General features: G+C 43.8%; 1 protein-coding gene across 2 annotated transcripts in view; it reads left to right on the top strand.

The window, feature by feature from the left end:
• The window catches only part of CSF2RB (colony stimulating factor 2 receptor subunit beta), a 99,138-nt gene that overhangs the window by 69,899 nt on the left and 10,337 nt on the right, over positions 1-18,902 (top strand). The window lies entirely within an intron of this gene.

Below are 18,902 nucleotides of genomic sequence, written 5' to 3'. Positions count from 1 at the left end.
CACGCCCCCTACCCACCGCATTTGAATTCCGCGCCCTTACGCCGCGAGAGATACACTACGCCGCCGTAACTTACGGCGCAAATTCGTTGAGGATTCAAACTAAGCCAAAGTAAGTTACAGCGGCGTAGCGTATCTGACATACGCTGCGCCCGGCGCAGATCTATGTGGATCTGCCCCATGCACCTTATGTTTTTTTTAACATGTTTATTAACCACTCGACCTCAAAAAGATTTTACCCCCTTCATGACAAGGCCTTTTTTTGTTGCTACTGAGTACTTTGCTACTTTTACTGGAAATTGCACGGCCATGCAATGCTGTACGCAAATGAAATTGATATAATTTTTTTTCACACAAATAGAGCTTTCTTTTGGTGGTATTTGAGCACCACTGTGTTTTTTTCAACTTTTTGTTATATAAACTAAAAAAGACCGAAAACTTTTCAAATAAACTTCACTATTTTTGTTATAAATACTATATCCAATAAAATCAAATTGCTTCATAAATTTAGGCCAAAATGTATTCTGCTACATGGCTTTGGTAAGAAAATCCCAATAAATGTATATTAATGGGTTTGTGTGAAAGTTATAGCGTCTACAAACTATGGTATATATACTTGAAAATGTATTAATCCTGATGTACTGATATCCTATCTCGTTTTTGACACCCTTAAAACACCAGGACAGTACAAAAAAAAACTTTTTGAAAAGTAGACAGTCTGAGGTATTGGTGACAGTATGTGAAAAAAATGTAAATCATTTTTTATTCAATTTTTTTAAACATTTCTTTTCTTTTTTTTCTTCTTTGTTTTTACATCCTGTCATAGTACTTCACTCTGGGAGGGAGGATAACAATAATCACTGTATATGCAATAGTTTTAGCTCTTATGAATGGGTTAACATTAATGAACAGCTTGCTTATTTTTGTGATCTGTGATTGGCTACAGCTAATCACACAGTACAGGTAGCCTTGTACCATGTGATTGCTTTGGGCCAATCACAGATTACAACAGTAAGCCAGCTGTTCATAGATGGAAATCCATTCATTACAGTTTACATTGTTATCATGTGATTACTATTATAAAGGATTTATAAAGCAACAACAGCATGCGCAGCACTTTTCAATATAAAGGGAGACAATAAATCGACGATACAATTTAATACAAGAGAGTTAGAAGAGCCCTGCTCCTGCGAGCTTACAATGTAATAGGGAGGGGCTGGTTGGAAACTTAATAACTGTGAGGGATGAACTGATGGGAGAAATAGAAGATTTGGTTATAAGCTGAAGGCAGGATAGGCTTCCCTAAAGTGATGAGTCTTCAGGGATCACCTAAAAGTGGAGAGAGTAGAAGATACCTAGAAAGATTGGGATAGTGAGTTCCAGGGGATGGGAGAGGCTCTGGAGAAGTCCTGGAGACTAGCATGGGAGGAGGAGACAAGGGAGCTAGAGAGCAGGAGGTCTTGGGAAGAACAGAGAGGACAGTTTGTGTGATATTTGGAGACAAGATTGGTGATGTAGCTCGGGGCAGAGTTGTAAATGGCTTTGTATTGTTATTGTTTGAATTTTATTCATTGGGCAATAGGCAGTGGAGGGATTGGCAGAGAGGGATGGCAGACACTGGACAGTTGGTAAGGTGGATGAGTCTGGCAGCAGCATTCATGATAGACTGAGCAGGGGATAGCCTGTGGAGAGGTAGGCCAATGAGGATGTGATCGCTATGACCAATCATATCGATCACATGATACACGGTTACCAGTAATTGTAATCTGCAGTGTCTGGTGAACACAGTGGTCACAGTAGCAGGGTGCTGCTCGCCCCTAACCTGGAACCCATGCCACCCGCACGCAGTCCAGAAGCCTAATCTACCCAAAATTTTTGTTTTACATTTTTGTGGGGATGAGGTTACATTATTGTCAAGTTTTTATTTATTTCTGTGATTCGATTGGGGATATTTTTTCTCAATTTGTATCCCTTGTGAAACAAGAAAGTGAGCAGAAATTTTAATGCTGAATAAGTAAGGTTTTTCAACAGTTGACAATTTAAACAAACATATCAAACAAACAAAAACACAGCTATGATAATGCACTGTAAATGTTAACTTGGTGGCTGGGCCAAAATTGAACATAAAGATACTTATTAGGCAATGTGCATAAAGTGTAGTAGAAAATTAACTCTTCCCGCCCGGCCTATTGTAAAATGATGGCCGGGTGGTGGTTCAGTTATCCTGACTGGATGTCATATGACGTCCAGCAGGACAACAGCCGCCGCGTGCCGGGGGGGCAGGCATTGCGGCGATCGGTGGTGTGGTGTGTCAGTCTGACACGCTACACTGATCTCAGTAAAGAGCCTCCGACAGAGGCTCTTTACCATGTGATCAGCCACGTCCAATCACGGCTGATCACAATGTAAACAGGAAGAGCCGTGGATCGGCTTTTCCTCACTCGCGACAGACTGACAGATGCGAGTAGAGGAGAGCCGATCGGATGCTCTTCTGAGGGGAGGGTCTGCGCTGATAGTTTATCAGCGCAGACCCCCCCTCGGATCCCACCTAGGACCACCAGGGAAGCCGACCCAGGGCAACCAGGATGGCCACCCCACTGGACCACCAGGTATGCCCCCCTAGACCACCAGGGAAATGCAAATCTTTGGCCAGGCAGCTGCCAATCCATGCCCAGGGAGCTGCCAATCAGTGCCCACCCACAATGCCTACCACTGCCAGTGCCACCAGGGATGCCTATCAATGCATCATATCAGTGCCGTGTATCAGTGCCCATCAGTGCCACGTATCGATGCCCATCAAAGCCCAGCAGTGCTGCCTATGAGTGCCCAGCAGTGCCACCAATATATACCCATCTTTGCAGCCTTTCCATGCCCATAAGTGTCGCCTATCAGTGCCCACCAGTGCCACCCATGAGTGCCCATCAGTGCCGCCTATCAATGCCCATTAGTGTTGCATATCAGTGCCCATCGTCATTGCCTGTTAGTGCCTGCTCATTGGTGCCACCTCATCGGTGCTGCCTTATCAGTGCCCATCAGTGAAGGAGAAAACATACTTATTTACAACATTTTATAACAGAAACAAACGCTAAACTTTTTTTCTTGCTCATACATCACAGGACACATAGCCTTTATTACTTAATGGGTTATGTAGTCACCACAGGTGATTGGACACTAGCAAACCCAATTAGAAGGACCCCATTCATAACCCCTCGCAAAGGGAGAGTACCTCAGTTTTTTCACCAGTGTTTAAGATGGTTGGTCACGTTGAACATGTGCTAAGAAGAAAAAGCTCTTTTGATGGTCTTCTGCGGGGCCTAGGAGCTATAACCGGATCCATACCTCGGGCTGATCTCAAAAGCCTAAGATGGGTGGTACCCGGGCCTCGTGTAAAGAAGAAACAAGGTTTGCCTGTAATGTCTCTCTGCAGAGGTCTGGGCTCTGGGATCCAGGCTTTGGTGCACTAATGCAACTGTGGCACGAAAAGTTACTGGCAGAGTCTTCTATAGGTCCAGGTATGGGGTTCCTCTAAGTATGGAACCCATGGAAACCTGAAGGTGATGGGTAAAGGCTGGATCTACTATTTTTAGTAGCTTTCCTGCGGTGGGGATAAAGGTAAGAGAGGATAATTAAAAAATAAATAAAAATGTTATCTTCTGTGAGTAGGATGTCTTACCTGGTTTTCACCACTAGAGGCAGGGGTGTATTTAGGTTTTATGCTGCCCTAGTCCTGACTAAACTTGTGCACCCCCTAATTTAAATAGGACCACCCCTTCCTGTCAAGGCCACACCCTTTCTGTTTAAGACCCACCCTGAAATATTCGAGTGGGATTTCCTCTCACTTCCTGTTTGGCTATGGGGCAGGAAGTGAACGGAAATCTCTGCAATGGAACAGGGATGGTAAAAAATAAACTGACAGGGGCTATAAGAAAGAAGTGTATAGTTCTACTTTACGCACAAATTTCTGATAATTTTATGAAGAGGACTAAGAAGATATAACAATGCCAATAGTGCAGCAGAAAATATATAGCACAGTGAGGAAGGTTTGTGGTCCAGGATGATAGGAAAGTCAAAATTAGAAGTAGCTTCTGTTACACTAACAGTGTAGCGCAAGCCGGCAGGTACTCTTTCCGTGCTGCCCCCCTGCAAAGTGCTGCCCTAGGCCTGGGCATTGACTAGATGGAGTAAGTTACATACCTGGTGTATTCTTACAAAGCCATCCATGAAACACGCTCAGTCAAGTCGGTCAGTTTAAACACCACTCACCTCCTCCGCTGCAGGCTCTGCCACAAAACACATACAGGGGTCCCCCAAAGCCCCCCAGTGGCTGCTCTCCTTCTTTCGCCATAGGGCGCCGCTTTGACGGTCGGTGCACATCGGGAGTGCGCTTGTGACTGTCTATAGCATGGGTCTTCAAACTATGGCCCCCCAGTTGTTCAGGAACTACAATTCCCATCATGCCTAGTCATGTCTGTGAATGTCAATGTGTTACAATGCCTCATGGGATGTGTAGTTCTACAACATCTGGAGGGCCGTAGTTGGAGGACCCCTGGTCTATAGGCAGGTGAAGAGGGGGAGAGCCGTGGTTGCTCGTGCCCATGCGCATGCACGGCACACCTGTGTGCAGGCGCCAAGAGGCTTGTTTAAAAGGCCCAGCACGCCAGAGCCTTCTGTAAAGCGGCATGGACACAGAGCTGTGGGCTGTAAGCATTCCTGTGGATTGAACCAGGCAAACCTAAGACTCCTACTCTGCATTAGGTTGTGCAGTGAGCTCAATTTTGTGTATTGTAAGACTTTAGCACAACAGTGATTGCATTTTGTGATAGTACCTTTGCTTTGCAGTAAGGACTATGTCCCCCAGAAGAGGTACAAGGGCAAGTAAAAGAGGCACTAGGAAATCCCTGCTTATTACTAAAGGCATACCTCCCAACATTTAAAAAGTCCACTGCGGGACAGAAGTTGTTAAGGGGGGGGGTCGAAGTTGTTGAGCGGGGGGGGGAAGTTGTTGCGCGGGGGGGGAATCAAAGAGTTGTTGAGCGGGGGGGGGGCGAAGTGGATGCCTCTCACCTTTGCACAGCATGTCTCCTCCCTCATCCCCTCATCTCGTCGACGCGCCGCATGCCATTCAGCAATGCCGCCGCCTCCAATAGTACGGCTGTCATTCAGCTCCGCCCGCCTGCCTCCTCCTATAGGCTGCCATTCAGCTCCACTCGCCTCCTCCAGCAGAACTGCCCATTCAGCTCCACCCGCCTCCTCCTACAGTACTGAGCAGGGGGGGAGCTCGGATCCTCACAGTGCGGGAAATTTAACCCTTTTGCGGGACTGCGGGAATATGCAATCAGTGCGGGATAATCCTAATGCTAAGGATTCTGAGCTTGCCTGCAGTTTACCATCCCCCTCTGTCAGTCTGGTAGCAGCCTCACAGGATGATCATATGCCCCTGTCTGGTTTTGCAGCTTCTCCTATGGCAGCTCCTGTATACATCACTTAGGACGCTTTAAAAGTTGCTTTGGATGGCTTGGAAGGAAGGATTGCTACTATAATCGCAACCTCCTTAAAAGGTGGCAGAAAACGGGGTAGATCCCTTTCATCTGCTCTGACTCTCTCATCAGATGAGCATTCTGAGGGTGAGAAATCCCTCTCTGGAGATAGGGATCAGGTGCAGTCTGAGGACTCAGAGGATGAGAAGATTCCCTCTACCTTTCAGTCACTAAAGATGCAGGTGCAATATTATGCAGAGATGGTGTGTGCCACTTACAAATTGCCTCCTGTTGAAGCTTCTATGCCCTCTGTTTACTCTTTGGGATCTCGGAAATCCCCACAGGCTGCATGCTCCTTTTCAGTTCATCCCTTGCTGGATAAACTGATGTATGATGACTGGGTTCACCCAGATAAACTGTTTTCTCCTCTTAAGCAGTTTTCCCGCCTTTATCCTATGAGGAAGGTTTCACTAAGAAATGGGGGTACCTGCTATAGATGCAGCGTTTTCTTGTGCAAGCAAAAGCCTGACCTGTCCTATAGACAATGCTCAGGGCTTTAAGGATCCAACTGATAAAAAGCTGGAATCTTTATTGAAATCTTCCTCCTCTATGGCCTGTTGCTGTAGTACAACCTGCAGTTGCAGAAATTGGCATATGTCAGTTCCTTAAGAAACAGATGAAGCAGATGGCTAACCTCCTCCCTACAGAGGAGATTGAGGTTTATGAGGACCTTCCTAAGGCCCTATGTTTTACTATTGATGCGATTATGGACTCTGTTCAGCAAGCATCCCGCTTGAATCTCCTGCTGGTTCACATGCACAGGTCCCTTTGGTTGAAACATTAGGAAGCCAAGGTTTCTTGCAAAAGATACTTGGTGGCATTCCCCTTTGATGGAGGACGCCTGTTTGGGGATGATTTGGATAAATACATTTAAAAGATTACCGGAGGCAAGTCTACTCTGTTGCCAGTTAAAAAGAAGAGTAAACATTCTTCATTTAGGCGTTCTCTTTCCCCAGCCCCTGTAAACTCATTCTCCAGGCAGTGGCAATGTTCTCCCCAGTCTAACACTAGGGGAAAGGCCCAGAGACAAGCCCAAGGGCAGAAAACGACTTGGGGTTTAAAATCTTCCAAGCAGAACCTCAAAACTCCCCTATGAAGGGACGCCCCCGCTTGGCCGAGTGGGGGGAAGGCTGCTGCAATTTGCAAACGCCTGGCGGGAAGAAGTTCAGGACAGGTGGGTCATCTCCACGGTGGGTCATCTCCACAGTGTCCTCAGGCTTCAAGCTGGAATTCAGAGAACTTGTTTTCTGAGATCAAGAATTGCCAAAGATCCGGAAAAAAGAAGGCCTTTGTTTTTGGCCTTGGAACGCCTGTTGTCCCAAGGGGTAATCATAGAGTTAGCCCCAGAGGATCAGGAATCAGGGTTTTACTCAAACCTTTTCATGGTTCCAAAACTAAACAGGGACGTCAGACCTATTCTAGATCTGAAAAGCCTGAATCAGTTTCTGAACATCTGCTCCTTTCGCATGGAGTCTGTCCGTTCAGTTGTCTCCACCCTCCAGGGAGGAGAATTCCTGACATCAATAGACATCAGAGATGCATATCTACATGTGCCAATATTCCCCACTCACCAATGATTTCTAAGGTTCGTGGTGGATCAGCGCCACTTTCAGTTTGTGGCCCTTCCTTTTGGGCTGGCTACGGCACCTTGAGTGTTCACGAAAATACCTCCCCCGGCCCTGGCAAGGCTGAGGGCACGGGGCATAGCAAAAAATAAATAAAAAATTTACTCCAAATCCCCAAAACCAGATCCAAAGGAGAAAGAAGATTTGCTGTCCAAGGCCCTCGACTTTGGAACACTTTGCCAACCTCCATTCGGTTGGAGGAGAACCACTTGGCCTTTAGGAGAAAGATCAAAACCCACCTCTTCTGAGCTCAAGGGAGAAGTGGTCAAACAAGCGCCCAGAGGCGATTCAGTTCGCATGTGTAGCGCTATATAAATTTTTCACTCACTCACTCACTCACTGGATGATCTGTTGCTCTTAGATCAGTCCACTGCACGCTTAGGCCACAATGTGCACAGCACAGTGGAGTATTTAGAGTACCTAGGCTGGGTCCTCAATCTGGGAAAATCCTCCTTACAGCCTCAGAAAAGGCTGGAATATTTGGGCATGATTATAAACACATCCCAAAGCAAGGTATTACTTCCCAAACCAAGGCAAAAGCCATAGGAGACTTGGTCTGAGTGATAAAGGCAAAAAGAAGGCCTTCCATCCGTCTATGCATGAAATTATTGGGAAAGATGGTAGCCTCATTCGAGGCTGTCCCTTACGCCCAGTTTCACTCAAGGCCATTACAGGGCAGAATTCTGTCCGCTTGGAACAAAGATGTTCAGGCCCTGGACCTTCCTATGATCTTATCTCCAAAGGTTTGCCAGAGGCTCAATTGGTGTTATCCCCAAAATCTATCAAAATGAAGATCCTTTACTCCAGTTACCTGGAAAATGGTAACCACAGATGCCAGCCTTCTAGGCTGGGGGGCAGTCCTGGAAGAGGCATTTGCCCAGGGGAAGTGGTCCAGGGCCGAAAAGCTCCTACCCATCAACATTCTGGAGATTCGGGCAATTTATCTGGTCCTCAGAGTCTGGTCTTACAGACTGCAGGGTTGTCCTGTTCAAGTACTGTTCGACAATGCTACAGCTGTGGCCTATATCAATCACCAAGGGGGCACCAGAAGTCTGGATGCTCAAAGAGAGGTGAATCACATTCTGTCCTGGGCAGAAAGGCATATTCCTTGCCTGTCTGCTGTCTTCATTCCAGGGGTTGAAAATTGGCAGGCAGATTTTTAAAGTCACCAGCAACTGAGTCTAGGAGAATGGTCTCTACACCCTGACATATTTCAAATCATATGTCAGAAATGGGGTACCACAGATGTGGACCTGTTGGCTTCCAGGTTCAACACAAAACTGGACAACTTTGTATCAAGGACAAGAGATCCTTTTGCTCAAGTGTCGGATGCCCTGACAGTTTCGTAGGATCAATATTCTGTGATTTATGCATTCCCTCCAGTTCCGTTTCTCCCACAATTCCTTCAGAGAGTCAAGAGGGAAGGAAAGCCGGTGATTTTGGTTGCCCCGGCTTGGCCCAGGAGACCCTGGTATGCAGAAATCGTAAGGATGGCAGAAGGAAGACCTTGGGTTCTCCCACTATGCTCGGACCTACTATCGCAGGGTCCAATATTCCATCCTGCCTTACAAAGTCTAAATTTGATGGTTTGGCTGTTGAGACCCACATTCTGAGAAAATGGGGGCTCTCAGGCCCAGTCCTATCCACTCTGGTTAATGCTAGGAAGCCGACCTCCAGGCTCATCTACTACAGAATCTGGAAGGCATATGTTTCCTGGTGTGAACCCAGAAGATGGCATCCTAGAAGGTATGTCATTAATAGGATTCTTGCCTTTCTTCAGATGGGCTTAGAAATGAAGTTGGCCTTGAGCACTATCAAGGGACAAATTTTGGCCTTGTCGGTATTCTTTCAAAGACCGCTTGCCTCTCATTCCCTAGTCTGGGCCTTTGTTCAGGGAGCACTGCGCTTGAATCCGCCGGTTAAGTCTCCCGTGTGCCCATGGGATTTAAATTTGGTATTGTCTGTTTTACAGAAACTACCTTTTGAACCTTTACACCATGCTTCTTTAGGTCTTTTGACAAAGAAACTGTTTTTTCTCGTAGACATAACCTCAGCAAGGAATTGGCGGCTCTTTCATGTAAAGAGCCGTATATGATTATTCATGATGACAGGGTGGTGCTGCGTCCTCACCCGACTTTTTTTACCTAAGGTGGTTTCAGGATTTCATCTGAATCAAGATATAGTCCTACCATCTTTTTTTCCAGATCCACAGTCTGTGGAGGAAGAGAGTCTACACTCTCTAGATGTTGTAAGAGCGCTAAAAATGTATCTGCAAGCTACGGCTCAGATACGGAAGACTGATTGTCTGTTTATTCTGCCACAGGGCCCAAGCAAGGGCTAGGCAGCGTTGAAATCTACTATTGCATGTTTGATTTGACAAGTCATTATTCAGGCCTATGGTTTAGAAAAGAAGATTCACATTTACACTACGCCGCCGTAACTTACGGCGCAAATTCTTTGTGGATATGAGAAATACGCTGTAAGTTACGGCAGCGTAGTGTATCTGAGATACGCTACGCCGGACGTAAAAAAGCGCCGCGGTGCGTGGATCTGGCCCTACAGATAGATGTTCCCAGATTTCATGAATGGGGTTTACATCCACTTTTAGCTTTTTTTTTTTCCAAAACAATAAACATCTATTGCTGTAATTAGATAGTTGAAGTTCAGCTTTTATTTGCCTCTTACATACATTTCATTTAGAAGTACCTTCCATCTAAGTCTACCCTGTCCTACAACTCTGCTGTACAAATTTTCGGCAGAATGTCATGCTATATAGCATCTGATGGTAAGATAGTACAAAGAGGATTTAGAAGAAAACAAAAACTGCTGTCTTACTGCAAATGACAGACTGCGTCATGTATCAAATTTTATTTTTTTTGCCCATAGGTCTGCTTTTACTGCCTCAAAAGGTGGGGAATGATTTTTAGATTACTGAGCAGATGATGGGAGGCAACCTAACAAGAAGATGAAAAAAACTTGGGTGTAGTAGTTTTATAAACAAAATAAAAACAAATGCTGTGTGTGTGTGTGTGTATATATACGGTGTATATATATATATATATATTTATATTGTGAGGGGTTAGCTCGGTAGCGGGGTGTGTGACCCCTTGGTTGGGTTCACCACACACTGAATTTATACAGACTGGCAGTCGAAGACGGTTGAAAACAACGTTTCTGGTTTATTTTTCCATCTTGCTGGAAAACAATTGCAAGCATCCAAACAGCATAAACAAAATCAAAACATAAAATAAACTCTAGCCACTCTGGGCGTCTACCTTCCACACAGGAACCTATCTATGAAATCTAACACAGCCTACCGCTGGATAGACAGTGCTGCTCATACAGCACAAACAATAGTCTTTGGACTTTTTATCACACAGAAAAGTCAATGGTCTCCTCACCTCTCCAGGAGACCTCTGGCACTGCTCTCCTGTTCACACAGCCTTAGGAGTGACGCAGCCAATTAGTGGTTATTCTCTGGGCTACTTTATAGAGGCCTTTAATTGCCTCACTCTGAACAGCTGGAGTCTTCCAACGGCCCTTAGCCTTCCTGGCTATTTCTGGCAGCCGACGCCTAATAATGATTGGTGTATTGTCTAACAAGGCAGAAATGTATGTCCCGACTGTGACAACACCCACAGATTTACCTGACTTCCTGTCACAATATATATATATATATATATATATATATATATATTGATTCGCCTTTGAAACATTTCTTGGCAAAACCATATTCTTAATAAGATTCAATAGAGCAACCCTTTTATGTAGCTGATATCCTGCCAACAAACATATAACAAGAAGCAGCTTTAGGAATTGATTGTAGTTGCACTAAAGCAAAATTATTGGACATTCCTTCTTAAAGATTATCTAATCCCAAGATCAAAAAAATAGTATATTGCATTTTACCAATCCTGGTGTGACGTGGATTTAGTTTACTATTGTGTCTCATTATTGGGATTCGTTTGCCTGACTATGGAGTGTCGGTAGCTGTCTTGGGTTCGGGAATGGAATATCCTAAACGGCTTTAACCCCTGTCCCATTTGGGGTTCTGTTACAACTATGTTTAAATGTTCTAGTGATCCTGCTTAGCACAATACTTATTTGTCCTAGGGTGACAACACTCACCTTTTCTATGGAGTAGCAGGGTTGTCACCCCAGAACAGGAAGTATATTAGAACTACAGGTATACAGTACAGGCCATCTCCCCTTGCTGTGCAGGAGATCACAGAAGGCTAATATTAAGACAGATTTGAGCCTCTTTATTAGTTATATATAAAAATTAGGGCTGTGACTGATTAAAATTTTTGTGTTCGATTAATCGTTTTTTTTTTTAATCGATTAATCGACTAATTTCGATTAATTAACGCACATACAGATACAACTACTTTTAGCTGATCTCCTTGCATTGCAACTCTGCATTAGCCACTGGTAAATGTGGTGGGGGCAGTATGGGGGCAGATGTGTATATTCTTGCAGTATGGGGGCAGATGTGTATATTACAGCATCTGCCCCCATGCTGTAATATACACATCTGCCCCCATGCTGTAATATACACATCTGCCCCCATACTGCAAGAATATACACATCTGCCCCCATGTGTACATTACAGCATGGGGGCAGATGTGTATATTCTTGCAGCATGGGGTCAGATGTGTACATTACAGCATGGGGGCATATGTGTATATTCTTGCAGCATGGGGGCAGATGTGTACATTACAGCATGGGGGCAGATGTGTACATTACAGCATGGGGGCAGATGTGTACATTACAGCATGGGGGCAGATGTGTACATTACAGCATGGGGGCAGATGTGTATATTCTTGCAGTATGGGGGCAAATGTGTATATTACAGCATGGGGGCAGATGTGTACATTACAGCATGGGGCAGATGTGTACATTACAGCATGTGGGCAGATGTGTACATTACAGCATGGGGGCAGATGTGTACATTACAGCATGGGGGCAGATGTGTACATTACAGCATCTGCCTCCATGCTGTAATATACACATCTGCCCCCATGCTTTAATATACACATCTGCCTCCCATACTGCAAGAATATACACATCTGCCCCCATGTGTACATTACAGCATGGGGGCAGATGTGTATATTCTTGCAGTATGGGGGCAGATGTGTATATTACAGCATGGGGGCAGATGTGTACATTACAGCATGGGGGCAGATGTGTACATTACAGCATGGGGGCAGATGTGTACATTACAGCATGGGGGCAGATGTGTACATTACAGCATGGGGGCAGATGTGTACATTACAGCATCTGCCTCCATGCTGTAATATACACATCTGCCCCCATGCTTTAATATACACATCTGCCTCCCATACTGCAAGAATATACACATCTGCCCCCATGTGTACATTACAGCATGGGGGCAGATGTGTATATTCTTGCAGTATGGGGGCAGATGTGTATATTACAGCATGGGGGCAGATGTGTACATTACAGCATGGGGGCAGATGTGTACATTACAGCATGGGGGCAGATGTTTACATTACAGCATGGGGGCAGATGTGTACATTACAGCATCTGCCCCCATGCTTTAATATACACATCTGTCCCCATACTCCAGGAATATATACATCTGCCCCATAATGTTACCACACACAGATGGTTGTCCTTTCTTACCTGACTATCAGGCAGGCAGACCCATCTGCAGAGTAGCTGATGGACACACGTGCGCAAGGGAAGAAGATGCAAGCAGGCGGGCAGGTGATGATGACGTCAGCGCGCCGCGGCTCCGGAGCTAGGCCGAAGCCGCGGCCTTTCCTATGGGCGAGACCGCGGAGCTCACTCCGCGGATCGTCAATCGATCAAAATAATTTTAATCGACCAAAGAAATTAACGATTAATCGACCAATTAATCGTTAATTTCCGCAGCCCTAATAAAAATACAAACAATGTTTTTTAAGGAATATAGAATTGCATTGAGTTATGTATTGTATTTACATCTGACTGGAAATTAGCTTCAAAATGTAAAATTCCCCTGCTTGGGAGGCCACATGACCATTTTGCTTGCCTTTTACTTAACCACTTGCTTATTGGACACTTATAGCCACCATTCTGCCCAGGCCAATTCCCAGCTTTCAGCGCTGTCACAATATGAATGACAATTGTGTGGTCATGCAATACTGTACCCATAAAAAATTGTTATCATTTTTTTTATAAAAATAGAGCTTTCTTTTGGTGGTATTTAATCACCACTGCAGTTCTTATTTTTTGCTAACACAAAAAAAGCTCCAAAGTTTTGAAAAAAACAAAACATTTTTAATTTTTTAGAAAACAAAAAGGGTGCAATCAGCTCAAAAATGTAATAAAATAAACCTCCCCCTTCACAAATGCAAGCTGAACACTGACATGACAATCACAAAATCCAAAAGATGCAAACATGTATAGGAAATAGTGCAGCGCAATATAAATACAATTAAACTAAAGTGCAAAACACAGTTGTTGTACCAATAACAAATTAATCATGAATGGTGCATAAATAATGCAAAAAAACAGTCCAAAAAGTGAAAAATTCCAAAGGAATAGGGTGACAACCACTCCAAATCTTCGCCGGTGACTTTAACCTTAAATAAGTGATCCCTCCACCGTTAAGAATGACTACTCACCTTAAGGTATGGACCCCTGTTTTACCAGGCAGTCATACCAGCAGAAATCGATAGACAGATTGGTGCAATATGTGGATAGCAAACTTCTTAGGCTCGGCAGCATTGAGATCGAGGATAAGAGAAAAAACTGATCTAAGTGCTCTCTGCATAAAAAATGGCTTAAAGGATCACTAAAGGAAATATTTTTTTTTAGCTAAATAGCTTCCTTTACCTTACTGCAGTACTGGTTTCATGTCCTCATTGTTCGTTTTTGCTTTGAAGTTGCTGTAATTCTGCTGTGATCTCCACACTTCCTGCTTGTCTGGCTCCTTATGAAAAATCTCATGGCAGCTTTTCACTGTGGTCCAAGCTGTGTGTCTAAAACTCCTCAGAACCAATCAGATTCATTTTAAAAACAAAACACTGCCCTGGATTTGTTTGTTTTTGTTCTGTGGGTCTCTTTACTTCACATAAACATGAAACCAGTTTAAAAACGAAAGTGAAACTACAGGCACATTATATGATTGAATTTAATCTATTTTTAATAATTTTTAAAAGGAATCAGTTAACTTTTATGTCTCTATACCCTGTAAACAGTCATTTCAGCAAAAAAAGAAAGGAAATACACACATGTGTCTTATAGTAGGATTCTCTTTGGCTAATATGTCTCATGTAATTACCCCCGCCAATGTCGATCTACTCTTTCTATACCCCAGAACTTCAGACATTTTGGGTCTTTATTGTGACACTGTCTAAATTTGTCTAGAGACACTGTGATTACGAAACCCCTGCTTGAGATAATTTACGTGTTCACCCAGTCTGACTCCTAAAGCCTTTGAGGTGCGGCCTATATACTGGAGTCCACAATCGCACTCCAGCATATAGACCACACCCACCGTATTGCAAGTAATCAGGTTTCTTATGGTGTAAGATTTGTTGGTAGAAAAAGAAGTGAAATCCTTACGTTTCTTAAGGTTAAATTTGCATTGTTTGCATGATTGGCACCGTCCGCAGGCATGAAAACCCGTAAAACCTGTCTTAATATTAGCCTTCTGTGATATCCTGCAATGCCGCTGTCAACTCCTCCACCTGCCCTATGTCCTTCACTCTCGCGAACCACTGGGCCACCATTGGGGCAGACTGCTGCTTCCACAAAGGCGGAATGCAAGCCTGTGCAGCATTTAGGAGGTGCTTGAGAAGGGATTTATGGTATAATTTCCTTGACAATGAGGTGAGGTTAAGCAGGACTGCCGCTGCGTCATTTTGCAGTGAAATGTCAGTGAGTATGTATGAGTTTAAGCACTGGTTGCCAGAAAGTGACAAGTGTAGGGCACTCCCAGAAAATATGGAGAATGGTACCTGAGTGGAGGCCACAACGCCAACAACGGTCCGTCTGGGGGGGATGGCGAACCTTTTTATGGCCCTATGGGAGGAGGATGTCGTCTGTGCCCAGCGACGACCAGAGGTGGTGTTGTGGGGCAGGTATATCGACGACATCCTCCTCCTATGGTATGGCAACCGTGATGCATTAGATCTTTCTATTTCAGATTTAAAAATTAACAGAGGTATCATTTTGAATTTTGAGGCCAGTCAAACTAAGATCAATTTCTTGGATCTAAAAATTAAGATCAATAATAATGCCTTTACCATGTCTACTTTCTTCAAAAGTACCGATAGGAACTCCTTTATTCCTATTGAAAGTTGCCACCATACATCCTGGCTGAGGTCTGTACCCAAAAGTCAGTTCATTAGGCTAAAAAGGAACTGTTCTAATGATTTAGAATTCCGAGATCAGGCCAATGTATTATTCAAGCGTTTTGTAGATAAGGGGTACTCGGAGGACTCCCTTAGATACACATCGGATGAAGTTATTCTAATCAATAGGAGGGACTTACTCACAGAGAGGCCACAGAGAACCAATAGGGCACCTATTGTCCCTTTTACAACTACCTGTTCGGTGCAACACTTCAGTGTCAAGAAACTCTTGGGGAAACATTGGCATATTCTTACTAATGACCCAGTACTTAAACCTGCACTCCCAGACAGGCCACAGGTCATTTTTAAAGGAGCTCCATCTCTTAGAAATAAAGTGGCACCAAACATTTTGGACCCCCCCCCCTATCAAGAGAGGTTTTTTTGAGTATAACACAGGGTTTTACCAGTGTAGAAAATGTAGAGTATGCACATTAACCACTTAACCCCCGGACCATATTGCTGGTCAAAGACCAGGCCACTTTTTGCGATTCGGCACTGCGTCGCTTTAACTGACAATTGCACGGTCGTGCGACGTGGCTCCCAAACAAAATTTGTGTCGTTTTTTTCCCACAAATAGAGCTTTCTTTTGGTGGTATTTGATCACCTCTGCGGTTTTTAGTTTTTGCGCTATAAACAAAAATAGAGTGACAATTTTGAAAAAAAATAATATTTTTTGCTATAATAAATATCCCCCAAAAATATATAAAGGACAATACGTATTCGTCTACATATTTTTGGTAAAAAAAAATCGCAATAAGCGTTTATTGATTGGTTTGCGCAAAATTTATAGCGTTTACAAAATAGGGGATAGTTTTATGGCATTTTTCTTAATATTTTTTTTTTTTACTAGTAATGGTGGCGATCAGCGATTTTTTTCGGTACTGCGACATTATGGCGGACACTTCAGACACTTTGACACATTTTTGGGACCAGCGATCAGTGCTATAAAAATGCATTGATTACTATAAAAATGCCACTGGCAGTGAAGGGGTTAACCACTAGGGGGCAAGGAAGGGGTTAATCATGTTCCCTGGGTGTGTTCTAACTGAAGGGGGGTGGACTGACATGGGGAAATGACGAATCGCTGTTCATACATTGTATGAACATGCGATCGGTCATTTCCCCCCCTGACAGGGCGGGGAGCTGTGTGTTTACACCCCTATTGGCTGCTGGGAGAGGTGACGTATAGCTACATGCTCTTGCCCAGCAGAGCCGACCTGCCGCCGTATAACTGCGGCGGCTGGTCGGCAAGCAGTTAAGTGGATGCAACCATAGACGTACTCAGAAATTCATCTCCTCCAGCACTGGACTCGAGTTTGAAATAAAATCTTTCATAACATGCTCGACTGAAAGAGTCGTCTATCTGCTCCAATGCCCGTGCGGGCTTCAATACGTGGGCAGAATTAAACGACCCTTACGTGTGTGACTAAATGAGCATATAACTAATATCCTCACAGGTTTTCCAAAACACCCAGTCTCTCGGCACTATCTGGAGGTCCATGACAAAAACCCAGATAAAACCTTTTTTCTAGGGATAGACAAATTTGCTCCACAATGGAGAGGCGATTCAATGGTGCGTAGTATATCCAGGCTAGAAATTGCCGGGATCCACAAAATTAAGTGTTTTACTCCATTTGGCTTAAATGTTGAGGTTGACCTTAAAACATTTATTGATAACTCGTGATTGCTCTTTTATTTATTGCTAATGTAATAATTATTACATTTTTGTTCTTGTATTTTTCTTCTCATCGATGTACACTTGGTGTGACTTTGAGACTCCGCTATATAATTTTTTGTTTCATATACATCATGCATGAACTTAGATTCTATGCATTTTTTATATATATTTTTTAATGTTTATTATAGTTTTTCAATTTGTTCATGTTTTCTCATTATAACATCTCATGGATTACTATATTATTTTAGTATTCTTTTAGGTGTATATACATTATTTTCATAAGATTTTGTATTAACATCTAATTGCATTCTCTTATTTAACCAGTGGAGGTGCAATATTTTTCTGTTTATGAATATCATATGCTGGTTTGTTCCAGCCTATGTAACCATATTTTAGTTAGTAATTTCACGTTCTTTAGTCCTCATTCATTCCAATAATTTTTTATCCATTTTTTTATCTCACAGCTCTCCATTATGGTTATTTCCATTTGGAGATTCTGTTTGATCGTATTGTTGTGGTTCCGTCGTCTCAAATTCACATTGAGGCGTGGTTCCCGTCGTTTCCTTTATATGCAATGCGTCAGTGCGTCACCTGATTCCCTGTGACGACATCTTTGTGAGACGAAACGATCGCCGGGAAGTTGACGCGCTGACGTCTTCGCCCATAGGACGGGTGTCTGCTTGCCGGCCAGCTGTTTGTTTTTATACGTGATTTTATTCAGATGCTTTTGTAAGTATATCTGATTATTTTTATATTAAAACTCTGTGCATACAATATTATGCTATGCAAGTATTTCTTCCCTCGGTACTGTACGAGATATCTGCTGTTAATGAGGTGATCGTTTCCACTCGTTCGGATTACTTCTATCCACCCTCCAGTCGTCGTAATTGAGGAGATCGATTTGTATCCGTTCGGTTTTCTCGTGTCCATCTTCCTGGCTAACGACCCATTCCAGTCCAGAGTGTGTTTGACTTCCAGGCCTATTTTGCCTGTGTTCTGGTAAGCAGGCTTGTACTTCTGGTGAAGGGACACGTGTGATATTGGTGCCATCATAGGCCTTTCTTCACGTTTCTGTTATTGTTGAATCACTCTTGTTTGTCACACATCAGGACTTTTTTTTCCTTTTTGCTGCCATTTAGTTGTTGGCAATTGGACTCTTATATCATCTAATATAAAACCATATGGGTAACATTCACACTCATACACTTAGGCCCAGATTCTTAAAGGACTTACGACAGCGCAGCGCCATGTACGCCGTCGTAAGTCCTAATCCGACCCGTCGTATCTATGCGTCTGATTCTTAGAATCAGTTACGCATAGATATCCATTAGATCCGACAGGCGTAAGTCTCTGACGCCGTCGGATCTAAACTGCATTTTTTTTCACCGCTAGGTGGCGCTTCCGTCGAATTACGCGTTGCGTATGCAAATTAGCTAGATATGCGAATTCCCGAACGTACGCGTGTCCAACGCAGTAAAGTTACAACGTTTACGTTAGGCTTTTCCCGGCGTATAGTTGCTCCTGCTATATGACGCACAGCCAATGTTAAGTATGGCCGTCGTTCCCGCATCGAAATTTGAAAAAGTTACGTCGTTTGCGTAAGTCGCCCGTGAATGGGGCTGGGCGTCATTTACGTTCACGTCGAAACCAATGACGTCCTTGCGGCATACTTTGGAGCAATGCACACTGGGAAATTCCA

The sequence above is a fragment of the Rana temporaria genome, chromosome 7 (assembly GCF_905171775.1).
Source record: "Rana temporaria chromosome 7, aRanTem1.1, whole genome shotgun sequence".
NCBI lineage: Eukaryota > Metazoa > Chordata > Amphibia > Anura > Ranidae > Rana > Rana temporaria.
Note: the sequence above shows the minus strand (reverse complement) of the source record. Positions and strands in the feature narration are given on the sequence as shown.